The sequence below is a fragment of the Lagenorhynchus albirostris genome, chromosome 4, assembly GCF_949774975.1.
Source record: "Lagenorhynchus albirostris chromosome 4, mLagAlb1.1, whole genome shotgun sequence".
In the NCBI taxonomy this organism is placed as follows: Eukaryota; Metazoa; Chordata; class Mammalia; order Artiodactyla; family Delphinidae; genus Lagenorhynchus; species Lagenorhynchus albirostris.
This window is the reverse complement of record NC_083098.1, coordinates 103,994,666-104,019,977: the sequence shown is the minus strand read 5'-3', so window position 1 is coordinate 104,019,977 and position 25,312 is coordinate 103,994,666. Positions and strand designations below refer to the sequence as shown.

Below are 25,312 nucleotides of genomic sequence, written 5' to 3'. Positions count from 1 at the left end.
CCCCTCTGCATGTGCTATACCTTCTGCCTGGAAAGCCTTCCCCCACCTCCTTCACCTTGTTCATCTCTTTTCTGCCTTAGCTTCCACCTGGAACACTTCCAAGCCCATGCCAGCCCCACCCCAGGCTGCGTTAGCCTCGTCCCTTGGGATCCTTAGCAAGTTGTCCACACCCTCCCCAGGCCTCCCCACACTGGATTAGAAGGGCCTGCCTGTGTCTCTGCCTGCCTCCTGCTCATGAGACTGAGTAGCTTGTGGGCACATCCTGTGTCTTATGCATCCTCTTTTCTGGGTTGAACAGTGGCCTCCAAAAGATATGTCCAAGTCCTAACCCCTGTATCTGTGAGTGGCCTTATTTGGAAATGGGGTCTTTGCAGATGTAATTAAGGCTCTCTAAAGGAGATCATCCTGGATTTGAGTGGGCCCTAAATTAAATGACTGGTGTCCTTATGAGAAGAGGAGAGTCCACACAGAGATGCACAGAGAGAAGGCCATGTAATGAGGGAGCAGAAATTGAAGTGACGTGTCTACAAGCCAAGGAACGCTGAAGATGGCTGGGAACTACCAAGGGGTAGGAAAAGACAAGGAAGGATTCTCCCTCAGAGTCTGCAGACGGAGCAGGCCCTGCCAACACCCTATTTTCAGAATTCTGGCCTCCAGAATAGTGAGAGGATAAATTTTTGCTGTGTTAAGCTACCACATGTGTGGCGATTAATTACAGCAGTTCTAGAAAACAAATACAAGGGATAAAGGTGACATAGGATACGAATGCACATATGATGCCTATATGCTAAGCAAAAAAAAAAAAAAAAAAAAAATTGCCTGCTTATACTACTGTTTGATTCGGGAAATCCCCATCAATGCCTAACCTGCTTCACTTTCTCTGCTGGGTGAATCATCCATGAGGGTAAAGTAAGCCTCTTACTAAAACAAGCAGGTTCATTTTCTTGACTTGACTGCTCTGTTTCTCCCACTGCCCCCCCACTAGGTTACAGTCCACTCCCCACGGTGGAGTCAGGTCAGGTACTGTGGCCCTGTATAGCCCCTGCACCTATGATAGCTCTCCCCCCAGCCCCAGTCTTCCACCACTGGCTCGCCTTCCAACACCAAGTACTGTAGGTTCCTCCTCTCGGCCACATGCTCTCCCAGGGCAAGTTCCAAGATCACCCCACCCCAGCCCTGAACTTCCCACTCTCCCAGGTACGTATTCCATGCATCATGGACTCCAGAAAACAGAATCTATGAGCGTGTAATGAGCAAACACGTTTTCCACAGCTATCAGTACACTGATAATGATGGTAATTGCTAATTTAGAGCAGCATTAATTAAAGAAGGAGGATCATTTCTTGTCTACCTACAACACATTTTCAGGTTCGAAATCTCAAAATCATACAAGGTATCCTTAAGAATGCCGTTGGTCCTCAAGATGTTTTCTTATTTACTTAAACTGAGATTTGGGAGTTACCTGAATAAGTATGAAGATATGCTGGCCTCCACAAATGGTATCTTTTGTGATACATGGTTTAAAAAGTCAATATCTAATCCCACCATAATTTATTTGCTAATTGCATGCCACAGATAATATTCCTACTCTTTAACTCAGCCAGCACTCCCACTCCCCCCAAAAAATAAATTCCAAGAATGCAGGGAAGGCAAACCAAGTGACGGGTCCATGTTCCTGGAATGCCACAGGAGCTTTTTATCACTAGGAATATGCCTATATGAAAATAAGATCCACACCCAGAAGCAAGATTAGCAGTTCTTTCCATGATGCAGGAAAGGCACTGTTGAGAACTCCAGGGTTTATTTTTGTAATTTTGACACAATTCAGTAATTTTCCAGAAGGTCAGAGGGCCGGCAGCAGTTGGTTGGTTTCCTCTGATACACAATAGTAACATCTTTCCTGGCGGGTCCTCCCACCCTGGTTCAGGGGCCGGTTATCCTCCCTCCTGCTATTGCCAATGCCTCCTGCCCACTCCCTTCCCACAGCCTCTCAATCCATCCCCCCAAGATGCTAGAGCATCTTTCCAAAATCCACATTTAAACAGGTCATGACCTCTTCAAAACCTGCTTCTCACTATTGCCTTCGGGACAAAATGTGAACTGCTTGGCAGGGCGTCCAAGGGTCCTGCTCACCCTCAGTCACCACAGCCTCGACTTTACTCTAGCAGCAGGTGCACCTGAGCTCAGACCACAACCACGTCACTTGAATTTCCGGATCATTTCTCTCATTGCCAGTTTATAGCATCTCCTACACTAAGAGATTGTTTTGCTGTTTGTCATGCATAGAGCACTCTATTTCATTTACATTTGAAAGCTGCAGTCTCCGTCCTTGCAAATTTGGTTATTATTTAAACTATTTATTTACTTTCATTTGTTTTATTTTTATTGGTTTTAAAATCCTGAAAAGACTAAAAAACATAACAAGCTCCTTAAAAGTAAGCAAAAGCATAAAAAAAAGATAGGTGTGCTAACGGTCTTGTAGTTGGTGGAGAATGTCCTTATTCTGAGAGACGCTTGCTGGAATATTAGGCTGTGACACAGCATCTGTAACTTTTTCTCGAATGATTCAGTTAAAGAAAAATGTGAATGTGAGAGGGTGAAATTTTTTCCATTGAATTTTAGGCAAACTTGTCACAGGACAAATGGACCCCAAATGAGCTGACTCTGGGAGAAGCTGCTGCACCCGTCAGCCTTCCGAGTCCTTATTCTGCTCCCTCTCGCTCAGTAAGTCTCTGAGATCCCTGGTCAGATAACCGCTTGACCTTCCACTGGCTCCTCCGTGCCCTCCCCTGCTGACTTGATCCCCCTCCTTTACAATAATATTCTGTCATCAATTGTCTTCATTCCTACAATTATTGCGTTTGGGGCTGCAGTCAGCTTCCCAGGAGGAATCTGAGAGCTCCTAGGGCGTAGCATCAGGCACACAAAAGGGATTCAAACACCTTTTCCTACAAAGAATCAGTGAAGAAACAAGGAAACGAGTGGAAAGATACCATCTATTTTGTACAGAACTATATTCTTTTACTCACTAGGGCACTTGGAATGAGGTAATAAGAAATGAACTGGGTCTAGAAGAGTTAACACTTAGGGAGCCTGAGGATTTGAGTTTATAAGTAAGAGAAATGGGCTCTGGCAGCAGAGTTTGCTGCTATGCTGGGTCAAGAACCATCCCAGCAGACAGCAGTGGGGACAAGCTCTCTGGATGCAGGGGGTATCGACACTGGGAGCTGAGGAAAGGCCCCTGGGAGCACCAGTCACAGTGCTGTTCTCAGACTTGTTGGAATGTGCTGGCTTCAGCCCAATCCATCCCCGGTGGTTGGTTAAGCATCCCTTGAGCTGACGGCTTCTAGTCTTTTTTAAGTACAGCTGATTTACAATATTGTGTTAGTTTCACAGTAAAGTGATTCAGTTACACGTATATTTTTTCAGATTCTTTTCCATTATAGGTTATTACAAGATATTGAATATAGTTCCCTGTGCTATACAGTAAATCCGTGCTGCTTATCTATTTCATGTATAGTAGTGTGTATCTGTTAGTCCCATACTCCTAATTTATCCCTTGCCCCTTCCCTTTCCTCTTTGGTAATATCTAAAAAATAATACAAATGAATCTATATACGAAACAGAAACAGACTCACAGGCATAGGAAACAAACTCTAGTCTTTTCCTTCTCTGTGGATTCACTGCTTTCCATGGGGCACTCCTCAGAGCGGTTCTCAAAGCCAAGTACGCATCCCCATGTTACAGCAGACCCACAAAAAAGAACAGGGCTTTCACAGCCAAGAATGCTCACAGCCCTGAAATGAGAGATGGTGCAGAAATGAAAATCTCCAGTGAAGCCTGAGTGAGGACATTTTACAGCTACCTCACCTCAGACTATCGCATCACCTAGTACCTTGTTTGACACCATCTTTACACCCATCACACCTTTTAATAAATCTTTTCTCAGTTGTTGAACTTCAACATAGTATAATTCAAACCACCTTCAGTCTTAAATGGGTCTTCAAAAAGCATTTCCAAATTCCACAATATCTTTCTTATTGGATAATCTATCAATGTATATATCACCTGCCATGTCTTCAGAATCGATATCTTCAAACTCTTCAAATATTTTTTTAAATGTAAGGTTTGGGTAATTGGATCATAATCTGGATTCCTACCGACCCCTTCTCACAACCACCTTCATGGAGGGAAGGCAGAGAGGAGTGGAAACACAACCCTTGCAGACACACCAGACTATGGGTAATAAGTACCCATCCTGTCTCTAAACTTGATTCCTCAACTCTAAGGAAGTAACAGCAATTGTGCCAACCTCAAAAGACTGCCCTGGGTAGTCAAATGGTATAACAAATGCTGGCTGCTGAGCCCAGAGCACGTAGCAATAGATAGTCAAAGATGCCAGTCTTCTTCCCCATTCTAACAATAGCAAAGTCTGGTATTTACTGAGCGCTTACTACATGTTTCATATATAGTAATTCATTAGTCTTCACAGCAATCCCATGAAATGGGTTTTATTTTTATAGATGAAACTTGAGATAAAAGGAGTTGAAAGTGTCAAACCAAACACTGAAAAGCTACAGGTTGGAGAAATAGTTGAGGTGACTCTATTGCAGCAGAAGAACTTTGAACAATTACACTAAAACTATCTTCAAAGTGTTCAAAAGAGTCATGTGAGGTCACGGAAACAGTAACAGATAAGAGATTCAAAGGCCTGTGCTCCTGTCCTGACCCCATCATTTACTAGTTTTGTGACTGTTGTGGGAAACTCTCCAAAGGCCCACAATACATTTTGAGACTGTTGCATTTTCCTTTCTCCTAGGCACGTATGCACTTGCTAGATGGGGACCACTGATCTTGAGAGCAGGGAATTCCAAAGTCCTGGTGTCCCTTCCTGAAAGATAGGCTACATATCTGCAGTGAGAGAGGAAAATAAATCCCATCTGCAAATCTCCTGCCTCAAAAGCCCTTTGGTTTAGAAATCTGGCTTGCTTACACATATGTCCTCCGAAAGGCAAAATGTAAGTTCCAATCAGATGGCAACACGGGCTCACAATTTATGATCCTAGGGAAAATTTTAAAGGCAGCTGTATGTCCCCTACCCTTGTAGAACCAGTTCCTCCAAGGCTTTGGCTGTAGACTTCAGGCAAGATTCCACTGATGTTCTTCTCCCCAGTCCCTCCTCACGCCACTGGGCAACACTGGGGCTCAGAAACATTTGACATGGGGATATCACAACCCACCCGCAGCAGGCAGTAATAACTGGATATGATAGCCTGACATTGTCTGCATAAAGCCCTTTGAATTGCCTCTGTCTCCTGACAATCAAAAGAATTAATCAAGGTCAAATGCAGAAAAGAGAGATTTGTACTAGGTTTGGCAGGATCTAGGCCACTGACTTTCATTGAATTTGGTCACTTAGGTTCCCTGAAACTTGAGTTTCTTATCCAAATATAAGACAGCAATAATATTTATCTTGACTATTTCAAGGGCCACCGGGAAGATTAAATTTAGGAGGCAGCTTGCCATTGAGGTTAAAAGCTCAGATTTACGATCCAGACTGACTGGTTTCAAACTCCACCTCTGCTACCTACAAGCTACGTGACTGTGGGCGAGTAATTTAACTTGTCCATACCGCAGATTCCTTACTTGAAACAGGAAAAAGCAAAGGTCCTATGCCAGAAGGTTGTGTGACAATTCAATTGGTTAATAGATGTAAAGCATTCAGAATGGTGCTTGCCATATAGTTAGTGCTTACGTAAGTGGTGGTTATTATTATGTGAAAGCACTAAAAAAGCCAAAACTGTCATCCAAAGATACTGGTACACTATGGAATAAGCCTTCTGTTCACTTTCTAACAGGAGCCTAGAAGTTTGCTTTTAGAGCACTTCAAAATATGCCCGGCCCAAATCACCAAGTAAAGGTCCCCATTCTGCTTTCTGTCACCCCGAACAGCAGAAAGGAGGACCACTTCCTGAGGACGGTGGTGAAAACTGGAACCATGTGTTATAAGTAAATAGCATTTTCCAGCAAATGAAGTACTGGCTGAGCATTAACCCTTCAGTGACCACCACCAATTCACAGGACATCTTTCTCTACCATCCCCTCTCAGAGGCAGACATGAAAAAGTCTAGGCCACAAAAATCCACATGCCAGTGATAAAAATCCTCACTATTTCTGAAAAATCACTGTGAAATTCATCCCCAAACCCTCACTGCATCAGTTCCTGGGATTCAATGACTGAACAATCTATAAACTATGACCTCAATGATTCCATGACTTAAATTCAAATGTAAAGAGAGAGAGAGAAAAAAAAAAAGTTTGAGTCAGTGGCTTAAACTGCAAAACACACAAATAGACCCAAGCCATATGATCTTATTGTGTAACACGGTGGGAGAGATACTGGGTATCAGCAGTGCCAGGCACCCAGAACACTCCGTATGGTCATCGCACCTGTCAGTCACTTCAGTTTTAGCAGGCAGCATGCTAGCTAACGTTACCTAACACATATAAGGTGCTCCATAAACATTCGTTAGAGTTGGGGTTTCCTAAACACTTTCACATACATTATATGGCTTTTAAACCTCAAACTACAAAATAGGCATTTTTACTTATACACTCTCATTTCGCCATTAGCGAAACAGAAGTTCTTATTGGTTCCAGGATTTGCCCAAAATTATAACAGAGCTAATAAATGATACAAATGCAACCCATATCTGCATCTCACGATTGAAGACTAGTGTGTGTGATGTTGTTACCTAAGTATAAGAAAATCACAAGTAACATGGATTTGTTCAGATTAGACTGTCACACAACACCCCACTCCCACCTTATGGGCCTTGCCATGGTAAATGCAGTTGTAGCAAAAATACATTCTTACACTTTGATCAAAATTGGACAATGTACGTGAGAAGGTCAACACTATGCTAGCAGCAGGCCAGCTGAGAACCTGTCTCAAGGGGGAGATTTGACAAGAAGAGGAGAAGGCAAATAGGGCTCTGGGAGGAATAAGCGCAGGAGGATGTAAGCTTGTCAGACCTCTCCTCCCCCACCTTCTCAAAGTCCTCCCTCGACCCATGGCTCCTAGGAGGGGCTGCAGCATTTCTTTTCAGCTCTTCACTTCTAGGAGGTTGTGCTGACTCCCCATTTCCTCACCTCCCACTCACTCCAATCTGCTTTCTTAGTACCGCTCATGAAATTGTTCTCTCTGGTACAAAAGAATTTTTCCCCTTCACTTATGAATAACATTAGTATGACAGAATCTAAGCACTCTCCTTTCCCTTCTGTCATTTCAATCAAGTCACTAATTCATATTCATTATAAAATGACTGGAAAAATTAGATAAGAAAAATAAAAATTGTTAAAGTTTTAAATCATCCAGAATTCCACAGTCAAGAGATAACTGCTATTAACACGCTGGTGTATTCTTTCCAGACTTCTCCCATCATACCAACACATATATACATATATATCTTTACAAAACAATACCAGAATATGACTATTTTAAGAACTGTTTGCTTTTAACTCAAAATATCATGCACAGCTTTCCATGTCAGTACATGAAAGCACGTAAACATCGTCATGAATTTGGCTTAAACTATTTAATTAATTCTCTATTACTGAACATTTAGGTGGTTTCCAACTGTTTGTGATTACGGGCAACACATATGCACATTCCTGAACATACATCTTCAGGCACCTGTTTTATCATTTCTTTCGGATAAATGCTAACAAGTATCTGATTATCTCATTTAGCGTTGAGAGTCCCTTGATTTTTAAGATAAATTTCAAACGCATTAGCTGAACTCATTTTTAATCTTATCTCCCTCTGCCCCATCATTGCCCCACATATACTGTTGACACCTTTTGCTGTTTTTACCCTCCTGTGCCTTTCCTCCACTTCACTTATCCCTTCCCTCTCCTTTCTCCAGTATTAAAATATCACCACCTTCTAGAAGTCTTCCATCATCCTGATCCTTCACCAGTACAATCAATATTATACTACTGTCCCTTATAATCATCATCATCACATACATATAGCAATTATTTTGTGCCAGGCAATAGTCTAAGAATGTTACATAGATATGTCATTTTATCCTTTCAACAAATCTCTGAGGCAGCGACTTAAACCCCAATTTTACAGATAAACAGACTTAGATGCTTAGGTTTGTTAGAATTTCTGAATCTATGAGTACTTACACAAAATTTTAAACTAAATAAATACATGTGAATATGTGCAGCTCTAACTCAAGGTACAACTTCAGCTGTTTCAATGAATAAATTATTTTTTAAAAAAGCTTAAAAGTGATGTCATTATCTATAAGGAAAGAACTATAAGACGCAATTAAAAGGAACTAAGCAATTTAAGGTAAAGCTATTTGGATTTAAAAAAACAGAAATGAAGGTGAATTATGAGTATTCTAGGTTAAAACTCAAGTTCCAGAATCTGGTAAGCACTTTAATTGCCTTTACACATCAGTAAGAATTGGGGAAAATCCAGCCTATCTACACCATTTTAGTTTAAGTAACATGCCTTTTCATCAGGTACTTAACATCCTATAATAAAAATCAATGTTATTACTTTATTTTACCCAGTTAGTCAAAAGGAAAATTGGAATCCCTACTCATAAGAAAACAAAACCAAAACAACACCCCATTATATAGCTGTTAAGCATTTATCTAAGCACATTACATTTTTAAAGCATTCAACAAGTAATGAGTTGAAATTGGAATTGAATTTGCTTTTATTGTCAGAATGTGGAAGTAAACCATCCACTGAATAAGTTATTCAACTATTAAACCTTGACCAAAAAAACCAAAAACCATTATTGTTAATTGTTTAAACTTCAATACAATTAAAACTTTGTTTTCCTTTCCAATTAGCTAACAAAGCCTGCATGACTTTCACTAAATTACTTAGTTTCCACCAAAGGTAAAATACTACACACTCAATGAAGAAGGTGGCTTCCTGAATGGTGAGGTCTGTGCCAGGTGGTGTGAGAGACAAGACACAATCGACCCCCCCCCCCCCCCCCCCCCCCCGCCGAGGACATCCACTTCCGAGGAGGAAATAGACATTATTACAGTTATTCTAAAACAAGCACAGTTACACCATGTATCAAACAACATTGCATAACTTTTTGAAATAAAAAACTATCATCTACTTAAATGCTTTCCTTTTCACTTTATAACTTGTATGCCTTTTGAATTTTGCACTATTTGAATGTGTTACCTCTTAGAAAAATAAGCCTTTTAACCTATAACATGGGGGAAATGATTAAGAAAAACTAAAATGTCAGTTTGGCACACCTGATTTGGTGGAGAATTCCTACCTGCTACGCTTGTGAACAGCTACAAAGATTATCCTTGTCCAAAATATGTGTATTAATCTATCTCTCAATATTTGTAGTACATCTAAAAGTTTCCCACAAAAGAAATCCTAAAAGCCAAAATAAGTAAAAACTTGTCCACCCTCTCTCCATTCCAAAGGCATGACCCAGAGAGGCCACTAGAAATACTAATGTTTTTTTACATCTTGGTGGGGTTTTCTTTTAAGCTTTACTTTAAATTAAATTTTAATTTATTTAGCAGTTCCTTGATAATTTAAATTCATTTGAATAGATTACGGTTCGAAATTCAAAGGGAACAAAACTTTCCCCTTCTACCTCAGTCTCCAGTCACCCAGTTTCCTTTCCTGAAGGCAACGATCAGTGTTACCAGGCTCCTACGCATCCCCCCAGAGCCCTTCTTAAATCTAACTCCACACCCAACACACTAGGCTGGAGAAAATTTAATATCATTTTAAAGAACAAACTTTTTCAGTATATAATCATGATTTTCATACAAATATAAAATGAATACATGTTAAAATTTTCATTATAACTTATTAAATAATGAACCAGTAAGGCAAGGCGTTAGAACCAGTTTAAAGAGGAGATCAAAGAACTACACCTATTTAGACAAGTAAGGAATGCCAAAGTGAATTTACAAATGGATACAAAATGAATCTTTCCACATAGCAATAATCAGTTGCATCCCACCAGGCATAACTGACTTGCATTTCTGTAAACAATAATCCTTTCACTAGCATCAGGTTTCTACAACTTACAGAGCTATAAAATAACTCAAAGTCAAGGAAAGACAGAGATAAGCAGGAAGGATGTATTCAGACAGAACACTGAGTCATCTTTGCCCATTTTGGTCTTCCACCATTCTTCCTGATGGTCACTTAGGTGGAATCCTTACCCCCTCCACTATACTCTATGGGAAGGTGCAGAGATCTATCTCACAACAGAAAATTCAGGAAGACTCCTCCCGTCTTTGGTCTACACACTGCTGACGTGTTCAATGTCCTTGTGGTAGTGCTATGAGGGAAAGGGGCCTTCCATTGTTTCCCAGATGTTTTATTTTGGGTTCTCCAGAAGCAGACCCAGAGATAAGGACTTGAGGGAAGGTACTTTATTTAGGAGGTACAGGTACCACTAGTATGGAAGGAAGGAAGGAAGGAAGGCAGGGAGGGAAAGACAGCAATTAAATTATGGGGCAACTGGAGCTTAATCCCATAGAAGAATTATGAGAAATGCTGCAAAATATCCCCCTCCTAACTAAGTGTCCTAACTAAGAGGTGAGGGAGCTGGGGTATTTATACTCCGGCTCCCTAGAGTCATTGGAAGAGGGCTGCTCCCAGAGGTGTTAATTCTCTGGCACTTTTGGCTGACTCTGATGGAGAGCAGAGCAGACCTCCATGAGCAGGAGAAGTACGTATGCCAAAAAGATGTACAGACTGGCAGATAGAAGCCTGCAGGAACACGGGGAAGCAATGGGGTCTGGAGATGTAGGCAAAGCATGAAAAGCATCTGCCTCACATGCCAGGCTTGGATGTGAGAGCCTTGGCTGGGCCTGGAAGGTCTGAAACTGGAGACCTAAACTTTGTGCCCCTCATGGCCTCCCTCCTCTGGGGTCCTGCCCCCTCCTGTCCCAGGTACTCTGAAGGCACAGAACATGGGTCCTAACTACTTACAAAAGCACCAATCCCCTGTCCCTTTCTAGTCCTGGGTCCACTTCTCCTCTCCTCTTAGAGATTTGGCCTCCCTGCTCCCAAAGGCACTCACCTCTCTAACTCCCGATGAGACCACCGAAAACCAAAGCCAAAATAGCATGTTGTCTTCAGTCAACTTTGAAGCACATTTCCCTGGAAGCAAAGGAAGCTGGAGTCTCAATCCCCTTCTTGAAACGGAGAGAGAAAACAAGGAGAACAAAACACAAGCTCATGTTTCAAACTTTATCCTGCCATGTAGGCACTCTGCTCCAAGCTGCTTGACAGAGAGTGAGTAGTAAAAATGCAGCATCCTCTTCAGTTGACTGTGATCTGGTGGTTTCTGCTAAAGAGCACTCTCCCCACTTGCTTCTGGAATGCCCCAGTGAATAACAGAACAAGAATTTGGCTAAGCTGAGGACCGCTCTGGTCTCAGCAGCGACCCAAAGGCAACCCCCCACTTCAGTGTTCGGAGGGTAGTATTCCTTAGGTTGCCCCTTCCTCCCCACCCCTAAGCCAGAGCTCTAGGGCATATTTCTCCTTAACCCAGGACTGGGAAGTGGTAGCTATAGTCCCTGCCTTCTCTCCACATTTCATTTTCTCATTATTTTAGTTAATTAACTCTTCTATAGTCTATGGTGAGAAAAGAAAGTAGCTACCATTTTTTTGAGAGCCTAGAAAACATCAGCAGCTTCAAACACATTATCTCTTAAAAACCACCACAACCCTGCCTTGTAGGAAGCATTATAAGAGAATATTGAGGTCCAGAGAGGTTAAGAGATGTCCCTAAGGTCACAGAGCTACAGTTGGAACTAGAGTTCAAACCTACTCCATGTGACATTTTCCACTGTACCATGATAGGTATTTTATTTATTAAATCCTGACTGGCTTTCATGTCTTCTAAGGCTAAAAGTTCATGCGAGGATGAAAACAATAGAATTTTCTCTCAATTTTTTTAATTTTTTTCAAATATTTGAGCTCTTTCCATTATAATTGATGACAAATAGAAAATAAAGTTGAAGAAAATTCATTACATCAATTAGTGGACATCAAAGTCAATTCTCCATTCTCCAGAAGCAACATTTTGCCAAGCAATTAACAATTTAACTTGACAATCTTGAGAAGAACAGTCTCCAGTGCCTTTCATCAGGCAGCACAATGGTTCCTTCCACGTAATATTTCATCTTTTTTTAATGCTCATAGGATGGAGTGACTGCACTGAAAAGATCAGAGGCTTTGCTGACAGACCGACCTGATAAGTAGCAGTGGATCCTGAGCAAGGCATTCATTCAATCAGTACATGCTTCCTGGGCACCTAAGTACCAGGCTCTTTTGGGCAACTGGTTCTGACTCACAGGAACTATGAGGTAGTAAACGTGTGCTGGTTGAAGCAAGTTTGTAGCAATTTGTTATACAGCAATAGAAAACCCATACGAAGCACAGGCTGCCCTGAGAAAGCCCAGGCTTGAAACTAAGTGGTGAGGATAGGCCCCCCTGAGGAATCACATTTAAGCAGAAGCTGAAAGGTGGGCAGGACCAGCCAGGAATGCTGGGCAAAGAGAATTCCAAGTCCCTTCACCTTGGCTGAGCCCCATTTTCCCCAGATGGAAAATGAGAATTTTCTCTAGGTACCCACCAACCCACCCACCTGCCTTGACAGCTGTTCTGAGGACTAAGTGAGACAGTGTGCGTGTTATGCTTTACAAGGTGCAAATAACAAGCCCAGTTACAGTGATGGTTGGTGGACATGTTATTACCACTGGTATTTTATGAATAAAGTTCTACTACGGAATGGCTCCCAATGGTCACAAAGCATATGAATGAGCATTTCCTGCCCATAGAGTCTACTCTTTTTAACCCTCCTCTGGCTGGTCCAGGCCTTCCCCTGGTCAGGCTTACCTAGGCCTTCTCATGCAGGCAGGGGGAAGAGGCTGGGTGAGCCCTCTTACCAATCATTTTGCAGATACATTTGTTTCTCTGGGGCAAACCACTGTGGCATTACTGGACGGTTTTCTTACCAGCAAATAGCAAATAATTCCATACTTAGCTCTGGCGGCCCTGCTTTCTGATTCAGTTCACCACCCTCTACCTAATTAAAATGCACTTCCCAAAGGCAGGGATTGTGACAGGTCTTTCTTTATGTTCCCAATACCACGAAAAGTACTAGAGGGGCTATCCCATCCCCCCAGCCCCTCACACACCAAAGTCTGATGGACCAGTTCCTAAACACCCTCCAGATCCCAGCTCAGAATCACAGCCCTTGAGAAATCATCCCCCACCCCAAGTGGTAGAATTAATAATCTCTTCTCTCTGCACCTTGAACCTGCTTCCTGATCAGACCGTATCATGATTTATTCATTGGTGTTGTCTCCTCAACTAGCTGTTTCTTGAGCTCTAACAGCATTTTGAAAGCCTCTGGTGTGCTAGAATCTGGGCATACAGTAATGAATCTAACACAGTCCCTGCCCTGGAGGGGATGCAGGATGTAAGCAAGGAGTTTGAACATAATATGGTAAATGCTTTGATCCATGTGTGTCCCAGGTGCTTTCAATCTGAAAGGACAATACCTGAGCCCTGAGAATCTAAAAAGTCTTCCTGGAGGAAGTAGCAGGGGATCTGAGCCCTGAAGCATGGGAGAGTTAGGCAGTACTATGGACTGAATTGTGTCTCCTGCGCCAAATCGTATGTTGAAGCCCTAACCATCAATGTGATGGTATTTGAAGGTGGGGTCTTCAGGAGGTAATAAGGATTAGATGAGGTCATGAGGGTAAATCCTTCACAATGGGATTAGTGTCTTTACAAGAAGAGATACAAGAAGTATTTGAAGGTGGGGTCTTCAGGAGGTAATAAGGATTAGATGAGGTCATGAGGGTAAATCCTTCACAATGGGATTAGTGTCTTTACAAGAAGAGATACCAGAGAACTTGCTCTCTCTCTTTCTCTCCCTATCATGTGAGGACACAATGAGAAGGTGTGTCTGCCTGCAAACCAGAGAGACTTCACCAGAAATCAACCACACTGGCACCCTGATCTTGAACTTTCCAGATTCAAGAACTGTGAAAAATAAATTTCTATAGTTTAAGCCATCCAGTCTATGGTATTTTGTTATGGCAGCCTAAGCAGATTGAGACAGATGGACAAAGAGTGATGGGCCTGGATTTTTTGTCAGAAGCAACCATTTAAGGAAAGGCATGGCGACATGAATCAGCACAAACTATGGAGGAAGCTATCAGAACTGCATGTGACTAGTGTGCAAAGTTGAGATAAGCAAGACTGTATGGCCCAGGTGATGATGGCAGTAATTGCCCAACTGACAGGAACCCACTTTCTCTGAGAAGCCCATCTTCATCCACAGGATTAAGCTCCCAGCAGCCATGCTTCTATCACATGACCCTCCTGGGCACAGCTTATTTGACTATGGTGCCCATGTGACCCAATCAGATCTTCTCTAGTAAATTCAGAATTGGTATGAGAATCTCCCAATAAGACCAGGACATTCTCTTGAATATAGAGATGAAAATGTAAAAGCTATGTGGTGGCCATGCACAGAGAGAAGCATACAAAGATCTTTTCACGATGAGAAGAATAAAACAAGTGGGCCTGGCAAAGAAGGAGCCAGAAAAAAAAAAGAAGGATATCTAGAGTCCATGAAACATCCTTTCTAGTTCTTGCCTCTGGTCACTTGAAATACCCCCAAATCCTTCTGATAAATTCCTTTTTTTTCCTTATATGCTTCAGCGGTTTGACTTGGTTTCTGTGACTTGCTAACCAAAAATGTTGATGTATCTCATGTCTCTGTCCAAGGCCCCCTTTCTCTTAATCATCTTCTCCTTCCTCTTAGATAATCATCACCTAGCCCCTGGATAAAAATACCACTTATATTCTCTCAAGTGCCAAATTTGCCTTCTTCCCTCGCATATCCAACTGCCTACTTCACATCTTCACTTGAATTAGCTAAAGATATCTCAAACATATCACATCCACCAGACTTCTTTGAGTCCACCTTCTGTCCTGAAACTGTTTCCCCCCCGTCTTTCCCATCTCAGTAAATGACACCAGTATTTACCATTCCTCAAGCCAAACACGTGGAATTATCCTTATCTTTCCCTTCCCTCAGTGCCCTCATTCAGTCTTTCAAGAAGTCCTACCACCTCTATCTATAAACTCTATATCAAACTGCCCCATGTCTCTCTATCTTCTAAATCCAAGCCACCAAAATCTCATACTCTTCTACCTCAGTCATCTCCTAACTTCTCTCCCTCTGCCACTCTTCCCAACCCCCTCCCTTTTCTCCACTACAACCAGCATGTACACACAATCATTATTCTCAGAGCTGCCAGAATAATCCTTTTAGAATACGTCAGGTCATGGCATTCACCCATTTAAAACCTTATAATGGCTTCCTGTTGCATTTAAGAAAAAGTATTTTAGTCTATAAGTCCTGATATGATCTGGTCCCTGTCTGACTTTTCTCATATTACTCACCTTCTTGCTTACCAAGCTTCAGAAACTGGTTTCTGTTGCTTTATTTTTTTTTCTTTTAAAAATATCTAGGTATTTTTTACCTCAGGCCCTTTACATCTAATGGTTCCACTGTACCCTGTCTCCTCCTTCTTATCATTCAAGGATCAGTTCAAATGGAACCTCCTCAGAGAAGATGCCCTGATCACATGTGTAAATTAGGACCAAGAGTAACTATCTCACATATGGTTCTATTTCTTTCAAGCACTTGTAGCAATCTGAAAAGATCTTGTTTATTTGTTGTTTACCTGTTTGTAACCTGAATTCTTCCACTAGAAAAGTCATCACCATGGAGGCAGGTACCTTGTCTGTCTCATTCACTCTGCAGACCAATGTCAAGCCCAATGTCTGGATTATAGTAAACACTCAATGAAAATCTATTGAGTAAACAGATGAAACCAAGGACAACACTGAAGAGTTTTTAAATGGGACAGTAACATGAAACATCTTTCCTGCATCATCTATGTCCAACAACAGTATGGAGGATGGATTTAAGGTGGGAAGAGTCTATGTTTTATTCATCTTTGATGAATTCATCCCAATGTCTAGTATGGGGTGGTCCAGTCTACTGTTATATAATAATGAGGTTCCCAAGCAACAGCATTTTATCAAAAATCTCATTAAAAACAGACTTGTTTTGGTGTGTTTGGATAGGAGATGGAGAGTTAGAGATATATAACACAAAGGTATTTTTCTTGTATGCATTTCATTAATAAAGGCATAATTTTAATTGAACATGCATTTTATTAAGACAAAAATAATAAATTAAGTTTTTCAAATAAACAAAAAAGTAAACATCATCTGAACACACCAAAATTTTTTTAATAAATTCTCATGATAACCCTTGAATTATAGAGTTTGAGTTTGAAGGAGACGTAAAGATGACGTAAAGATGACCTGGTTCAGTCATCTCAAAGAACAGATATGGTAATAGGCCTGGAGAAATTGAGGGTTCAAGACCAGAACACAAGCTATAACCCAAATTTCTGACCCTCCGTCCTGGACACCATCCATTCTACCACCTTGAGTTGGGAAGGTGACACTAAGGGCAGAGTTGGCAAGATGGTGACCCAAAGCAATTCATGTCAAAAAGCCATTGGGCTATTTGAGTCTAAAACTTCAGGCTCTGACTTTTGTGATTTATTCATTAAAAGAAAATTCTTCTTAATCTCAATAAAAGAGGATCTTTCCCCCAAAGAAAAGGAAAGCCAAGTCTTGCTTTACATTGGCAAGTCCACTTTGAGCCCTTTTATAGTCCACAACCAGATGTGCACTTAGAGAAACGATCTGTTCCATTTAGGATGCAAAACAAACCACATATAAGGGAACTCTCACCCCAGATCCTTCTCTGAATGTGAAAGGCAATAATAGGGTAAAGCATAAAACAGAAGTCGAAGAGATACATAGGTAATTAGATGGATAACGCAACAGAAATTGCAATCAATGGCAATAGATGTAGGTGTTTGATAAAAGTTGGCAGATGAGAAAGGTATTGAGACTGTGGCTCCATGTGTTTCAATTAGAAAATTCTCAGTAACTGAGGCTTTGGGGAAAGTCTGTCAGTTTGGAAACTTTTGCCTACAGTCATGTTCACTTCATAGACACCTACTTCAGTATCATTATTTTTTGGCCTTTTGACTTCATATTCTAGCTCTCTCTTACTTACTTCCTATTATTGCTTAAAAGTTTGTAGGCTTTATTTAAAATTCACTGTGTTTTTAGCTACACTCATTCAGGGAAATAAACACCAGAAAAGCTGCATTTGGCATGTCTTATAAAACTGCTTCTGGATATTTTTTGCCATACTTGCAACCTGCTTAGAGCTTTAAAATGGATTCCCCTATTTCAACGCTGTTTTCAGGCTGATTGGCTGGAGTGTGGCTGGAGTATTCACCACGTGGAAATTCCTCTTGGTACATGATGAACTCAACTGCGCTCTTAACCCAAATCCAAGAATGTGTGCCAAATTTAGCTTTCTGCTGAAAATCCTATTTACCACAGACATATCTTAGTGTTATCAGCAGCCTTGAATCAGGAAGGATTACAATAGCATGACTATTTTACTGGAGAGTTACATGAACTTTATTCTACTGTTTTCAGTGTGTGTAAGCAACCATCGAGGCATTCTTTCAATCAGTGATTACTGAGCACCCATTCTGTGCCAGACCCTGGGCTAAATGCTGAAAATACCAAATGATGCATAGTTACTTCCACAGCTCCTGTCCCCAGAACTCATCAACTAGTGCAGGGGGTTGGTGTAATAGCCAGACCCCTCAATTCCCACCTCCTGACATTCATGACCTCACAGAATCTCTTGCCCTTGAATGCGGGCAGGATCTGTGACTTGCTTCCAATCAGCACGATATGGCAAAGATGATGGGACATCACTCCCTATGATTAAGTTACATCATATAAGCTTCATTCTTGCTGGCTTGATAAAGTACGAGGCCATGTTGAGGAAGCCCACATAGCAAGGAACCACAGCTGACTGTGAACTGAAAGTCAGAGCCCTCAGTCACACAGCCACGGGGAATGAATTCTGCCGACAGCCTCAATGAGCTCAGAAGTGGATTCTTGCTGAGTCAAGCCCCCAGATTAAAACACAGCCTGGCTGACACCTTGATTGCAGCCTTTGAAGACTCTGAGTAGAGGACCCAGCTAAGCTGTACATAAACTCTTGACCCACAGAAACTGTGAAATAATCAATGTGTGTTGTTTTCAGCTGCTCAATTTGTGGTCATTTGTCACACAGCAATAGAAAACAAACACAGCAAACTATAGCCTATGAGCCAAATTTGTTCTGCTGCCTGTTTCTGCATGCCCTACAAGCTAAGGAGGATTTTAACATTTTTAAGTCATTGAAACAAATCAAAAGAAGACTATTTTGTGACACAGAAAAATTATATGAAATTCCAGTTTCAGTGTCTGTAAACAAAGTTTTATTAGAAAACAGCCACACCCATTCATTTGTGCATTTTCTAGGGCTGCTTATGCGCAACAGTGGCACAGTTGAGTAGGGGTGAAAGAGACCAGATAAACCAAAAAGCCTAAAATATTTACTATCTGGCCTTTTTCAGGAAAAAAAAAAAAAGTGTCAGCCCTTGATCTAGTGGAAGGGACAGACACTTAACTCGATAAATTACAAACTCAGAAGAGGCATGGGAGCTGGTCCTACTGTTGAGTAAGAGAGTTTTCCAGATGGAAAGTGGAGGAAGGATATCACAAGGAGGGATCAAAAGTAGACAGACAACAAGCTTTGGGGAAATTACTGCATATAATAAGATCTGCAATTTAATCCGTATCTCTAAACTGTTATTGTGGTTTGCCTAGGGCTCTTGGCCAAATCATGTCACACATGCTTCTGCCTAAATGAGTCTGGTGATACAGCTGCATCCCCGCTTCCAAATGCCATAAAATCCACAAATGATCACTTTCCAAATTGGAAAGCATTAATCTTGTACTGCCATTCTTGTTTGGGGGCTGCAGGGGGGGGATATTTGTCTACAGTTTAGTGGCTACAGATCATAGTCTGTTATTGGGTTACTTAAAGATTCAGTTTCACCTCATTTTCTTGAATGCTCTACTCCTATCTTTGACACTCACATCTGTTCGTTTGTAGGTGGAACTGAAGTTTGAAAAAAAGGCACACAGTCAGAGCTCCACCCAGGGATGATCAGTTCATTGGCCTTACAGGGTGAATTTGTCAGGGTCTGGTCTTCAGTTTCTAAGTCTAGAATCTCCTCATCAGTGCTATATGTCTGTCACTATTATTATGATACTCTCAGATTTTATCAGGGGTTATAGCATCGTGTGCCTCCAAACTAAATGACCCCCAAACCACTGCATATTCTGTGACTGCACATCACAATTTTTCTGTCTCCTTTGTGTTCTTGGGTGTGTGGGCACCTCTCCCTTCTGCTGGCCACCTTCCAGTAGCATCCACACTACTAAACTGCTGAGAGCTTAAAAAGGGATAACAAAGGTCTTTAAATTATAGGTAAAACAATAATCTACAGAGAAAGTGAGGGCCTAAAGTGTTCTTCAATCACTTAAATGATATGAATTTACTGTATTCAGTTGGTACTCTCTTTGGCTTTGAGGAATCCCTTTATGCTCTTGCCTAGTTATCAATTGCATTCCAGGGAGCTAAGTTCAATATAAGTTAGAAGTTACTACTCTGCTCTTGAAATGCTCAGGGACAGCAGAAAAGGGAAAACAAAACTCTATCATGCAAATGATTGATCTTCATTCAGTACATACCTGTTTACAGTCAATCGATCTACATTGTGTGTTATAAGAATTTCTAATCAATGTCCTTCAACTTAGATCTAAGTTTGAGGAATTCAGCAAATTGATTAAACCAATCAATGGCTCCATATCTTTAAGGCTTTATGACACTTTCAGAAGCTCAGCAGTTACTTACAGGCAGCAGCAAAAGACAGGACAGTATTGTGGCTGGCTGTCTGCCAGAGCGTCCTTGGATGGTAACTTTCCCCTTCTTACCCCTTCCTCCCTGGGCTCAGCAGGAACTAACAGGCTCTTAGTATTTACTTACTATTTTTAGTTTTAAAATATGGGAGGTGGGACAGAAAATGGGCAGGGAATTCTGTTCAAACAAATATGGAGATAGTGACCAACTGTCTCCATTTGCCAGGGGCTAGGGAGGTTCCCAGGATGTGGGAATTTCACTCCTAAGATGGGGAGAGATCCAGGCAAACCGGGATAAGTTAACCACACTGTATATGATACTAATTGTGCTGTGATTATTTCTTTTTAGAAATCCATAACTGAACTGAAAAGGAAAAAGGAAGACGGTTTTCTAGCAAAAGTAAAAAGAGAAAAACACATTAAGAGGCTCCTGGTGGTTCCACTGATTGGAAAAGTTTATCAGTGAATATCAGTTACCACTGCTTGTGGTAACTTGACCTTCCAAGTCTTCCTTACCTCTGAATGTCCCCGCTAAGCCCACATCTTTCTCTTCTAGAATATAAATCTCCCTTGCCAACGGCGCCCATAATTTAAAATACTTCAGCATAGAAAGTGCAGCACAAAGCACGTTTTCAGTAAGTTTCACTCCAGGATCCTTCTAAACGGAACTCACACTCTTGAGGGTGCTACTGTGTAAGCATTTCCATTATCCTCATCTGAGTTAACACCGGAAGCTTTGATAATTAACATCATGAGAGTCAGAAATGAGCCATCACTGGTGAAATCAGTGGTTTGTTAATTAGCATCGGGGATATCAGAAAGGGACTCTCACTGGTAAAATTCACAGTATTCAAGAAGATATACGAGTTGACAACTATTTTAGAGACACTCCAGCTATATTACTTTCTTAAGGCTGCCATAACAAAGTACCACAAAGTCCAGTCCTGGAGGCTAGAAGTCTGAAATCAAGGTGTGGGCAGAGCCATGCTCCCTCTAAAGTCTCTAGAGGAGAATTCTTCCTTACTTCTTTCCAGCTTCATCTAGTATTTCTCTGCAATCCTTGGTGTTCCTTGGTTTGTAGCTGCGTCATTCCAAATTCTGCTTCCATCTTTACATTTCCCGCCCCATGTGTCTCACTATCTTCACACAGCCTTCTTATAGGACACTAGTCATTGGACTTAGGGTCCACCCTAATCCACTGTGACCTCAGCTAACTACGTCTGCAAGGACCCATTTCCAAATAAGTTTCATTCTGAGGTTCCAGGTAGACATGAATTTGGAGGCACACTATTCAATCCATCACACTTCCCATGCCTAAAGAGGGTATAAGACCTTAACAAGCCTCTAACTGTAGAGATGGTGCTTGAGAGCTGATTTCTAACAGTGTCCAGCTACTGGGTTGAAGGACTTCTGGTTGCCCGATAATAACTAGATGGCATACCTCTGGCATACAGTTGTCAGCCTCACATGAACCTTTCATCAAAGTGAAGTTCATATCACTGAAAAGTTCAGAAAGGTCGGAGTTCATGAGATTTTCAGAAACTTTGAATGCATTGTCTTGCCTGCTAGACAATATATGCTTGATGAATACATATTTATACATGTGCAAGAATCTGGTCTAACACTTGCTTTCATTATAACCTGGCAATGAGATTGTAAGAGAATAGTGGTCACCCTCACACATGCCAACATTTTGGTGGCCTCTGTTATTAACCAAAAAGAACCAAGGAGTTGGGCATAACCAAACTGATGTAAGGTGTCTGCAATCCTCTTTAACCTCACTTCTTTCTCTCTCCTTCCCTTCTCAGTCAAACTTCTAGAAAAAATAATCTACTCTCTCTTATCTGCACTTCCATCATTTCCATTCACCCCTCAACCCATTGAAACTTGGCTTCTGCTGCCATCAAACCAATAGAATGCGTTCCCCAAGGTCACCCATGTTGTTTGAATTGCCAGACTCACCGGATGCTTTTCAATCCTTCTCTTAGGAACTGTGTCAGCAACACTGGTCTCTGCTGAACATTCGTTTCTTCATACAACCCTTTTTCCTCGGCTTCTATGACAGCCCTTTCTCCTAACCCTCCTACCCTCTTTCAAGGGTTCTTCTCCTTCTTTTTGCCCCTTTACGGTGTGTATTTATGAGAGTAATATTCTGGACCCACTATTGTTTTCATTCTACAACCTCCCCAGATGAGTAATTCAATTTTCACTGCTCTAAGTGATGACTCCAGAGGCATATTTCTCTAAGCTTCAGATTTGCATGCCCAATGCCTGCTCAATGTCCTGGGTGACCCATGGGGAGCTCCAACCTGCTTGCTTAAATCAATCTCATTGCTTCCCACCAACATCTAGACTTACTCTTGGGTTGACCTCAGGTAAAGCCTGCAGCAGACAAGGCAGAAACTTGACCACTCCCTGTCATTTTCCACTCTCATCCAATCACCAAGTCCTCAACCCATTTCTTCTCTCCCACTACAATGGCCCTGGTCCAGACACTCACGGGTTCTCTCTGTGCTGCTGCAGGAACCTATCCTCTTGCCTCAAGCCCCCTCAAATCTACCATCCATACATATTGCCTAACACAAGAGCATGCCATTCATTCATTTAAAGTCCTGCAATAACCCATCTCCCTTTCTGAAAGCAGGATTTCTCAACCTTGGCACTGTTGACATTCAGAGCCAGAAAATTCTTTGTTGTGGGTAGCTGTCCTTGCGTTATAGGATGTTTAACCATATCTTGGTGTTATCCCCCAAGTTGTGACAATCAAAATTGTCTCCAAACACCACCAAATGTCCCCTGGAGGGGTGCAAAATCACCCCCACTTGAGAAGCACTGACCTGGAGAACAAAGCCAAAAATCTCTAATGTATCAAAAATGGACCTTCCTCAGCTGGTCCCTGGCTACCTGCTGACCCTATCTCTTCCCTCTCCCTGTGGTGTACCTGACACCCTATGAAAAATCTTTGTAATTATACTTAACATATTGCATCATAACTAACTCTGCATATGTCTGCATTTCCCATGAACCATGAACTCCTTGCGCCTGGAGGACCATCACTTATTCCTCTATATATTCAAAGCTCATAACAAGTGCAGTGCATATAAGTGTTTAATGTTTGTTGGATAAGCGAACAGTGAATTGGAGAGGACTTGGAAAAATAAGGCAACTTTGGCTTTTGTGCCTACTATTGCTGCATCTCTGATGAGCTACAGCCACACACCCGCCTCTTCAACCTCTGAGCACTTAACCAAGCGTATTCTTATGTGGCTCTCTGTGTCACGGTGTACACTTTGTTTTCCCAGTTAGGATATAAGATCTTCCAAAGCAAAGATCTTTGAATTAAGCTTCCTTCCTAAATCTCACATCCCCTACTACAATGCTGGGCTCATAATGTAGCCTAACAATGACTTTGAGAAACACACTGACTCTCTGTAAAAACTTCACCTGTGGAACACAAGCCTGGGTAAGGGAGTAATTAAGTTGGATTCTACAGTTCAACAATCCAAATTCCAATCCAGGTTCTTTCCACATTTTCGTAGCTCCATAACCTTGGACAATTCATTTAATGTATCTAAGTTTGTATTTCTTTGTGGGGCAAAATGAAGATAGTAATAGTACTTACCTCATCCGTTCAAAAAATATTTATTGATTATTTATTACATGCCAGGCACTGGAGGTACAATTGAGTTCAAAACAAAGTTTCTTCCCACATTTGAGCTTACATTTTAACAGATAAAGACAAACAATAAATATGTAAGAGATAAATAATGTAATTCCAGGTAATGGTAAGCGCTGCAAAGAAAATATACTAGGGCTTTGGGATATCACAATGGGTAGGTGACATAACCTTAGATAAAATTATCAATAAAAGCCTCATTGAGGATGGATTTGGTCTCCTAAATTACAGAGGGTGTTGTGAAGATAAAATGAAATACATGCTTGCGAATTTCTGAATAATGAATATTCATAAATTGCAAATGTTCTACAAAAATTTACTATTGCTATTACAGGGAATCCCCACTAGAGGGAACTACCGCTCATTGAGTACTTGCTGCATGCCAGGCACATGGCTCATCATTTTACATGCAATTTCCATTGATCCTCCTAACAGAAACAACCCTGAAGAACAGATATTATTGGTTCCATATTCCAAGACTGAGGCTCAGAGAGCAACTTACCCAGGGGTCACGCAGTTGGTAAGTGGTGGAGCCATGCAGGTCTGTCTGACATCAAACCTGTGCTTTTTCAGTTAAACCATGCTGCCTCTTTCTTCATACTGACTTCCTTCAAAAACAAAGAGACAAGAGCACAGCAGTAGAAGATCAATAAGTAGGAGGGGGAAGGAGAAAGATCTATATGAAGTTCATGGTTCACAATTTGGAGTCAAAAGCCCTGGCAAGTCACAGAATGAACAAAGCCCTCACATTAAGGGAAAATTCTTCAGAACTGTTTTCAGAGATGGTCCAGCTTACTGCTCCATCCTGGGGCTTCAGACCTCCTAGATTCCCATGAAATCAAAGCTCAAAGCAGTGACACTTCGTAGCTGTGAAACAGAACTGACAGAAACACTTCCTCAAGGCCCCCCTCAGGACAGAAGTAGGTGGAAATTTTCACTCTGTGAGTCCAACAGAATTTATTTTCTGTAAACAATTTTCTGGGTTTTACCCCTAACTACCAAAGACTCTGCCCAGAAAAACAGGTAAAGTGACCCATAAACTTCCATTTCAGGAATCCGGAGTGTAGAGATGCACCTCGAATTCAATCAAAGTCATACTTTACAGAGTTCGCAGGGTGGAGAATCTGACTGCTCTGTGGATAAATTAACAACCTGCCGAGTGAACACAACCAGACAAGAAAAGTGGGAAATAAACTCCCAAATGGTTCATCCCATCATCCACCAAACATTCATTAAGCATTAATATTGTGTCTGGCTTAAAGAAACGATTGCCATTTGCAGCAACATGGATGGACCTAGAGATTATCATACTAACTGAAGTAAGTCAGAAAGAGAAAGACAAATACCATATATCACTTATATGTGGAATCCAAAATATGACACAAATGAACCTATCTGTGAAACAGAAACAGACTCAGACATAGAGAACAGACTTGTGGTTGCTAAGGGGGACGGGGGGTGGAAGAGAGAAAGATTGGGAGTTTGGGATTAGCAGATGCAAACTAGTATGTATAGAATGGATAAACAACAAGGTCCTACTGTATAGCACAGGGAACTAGATTCAATATCCTGTGATAAACCATAATGGAAAAGAATATATATGTGTGTAACTGAGTCACTTTGCTGTACAGCAGAAATTAACACAACATTGTAAA

General features: G+C 41.4%; 1 long non-coding RNA gene across 1 annotated transcript in view; it reads right to left on the bottom strand.

Moving 5' to 3' along the window:
- Nucleotides 1–25,312, bottom strand: part of LOC132519416 (uncharacterized) — a 161,689-nt gene that overhangs the window by 43,697 nt on the left and 92,680 nt on the right. Inside the window, exon 4 of the long non-coding RNA XR_009540159.1 lies at nt 24,160–24,265. This is a non-coding gene — a long non-coding RNA (uncharacterized LOC132519416). The remainder of the gene's footprint in view (nt 1–24,159; nt 24,266–25,312) is intronic.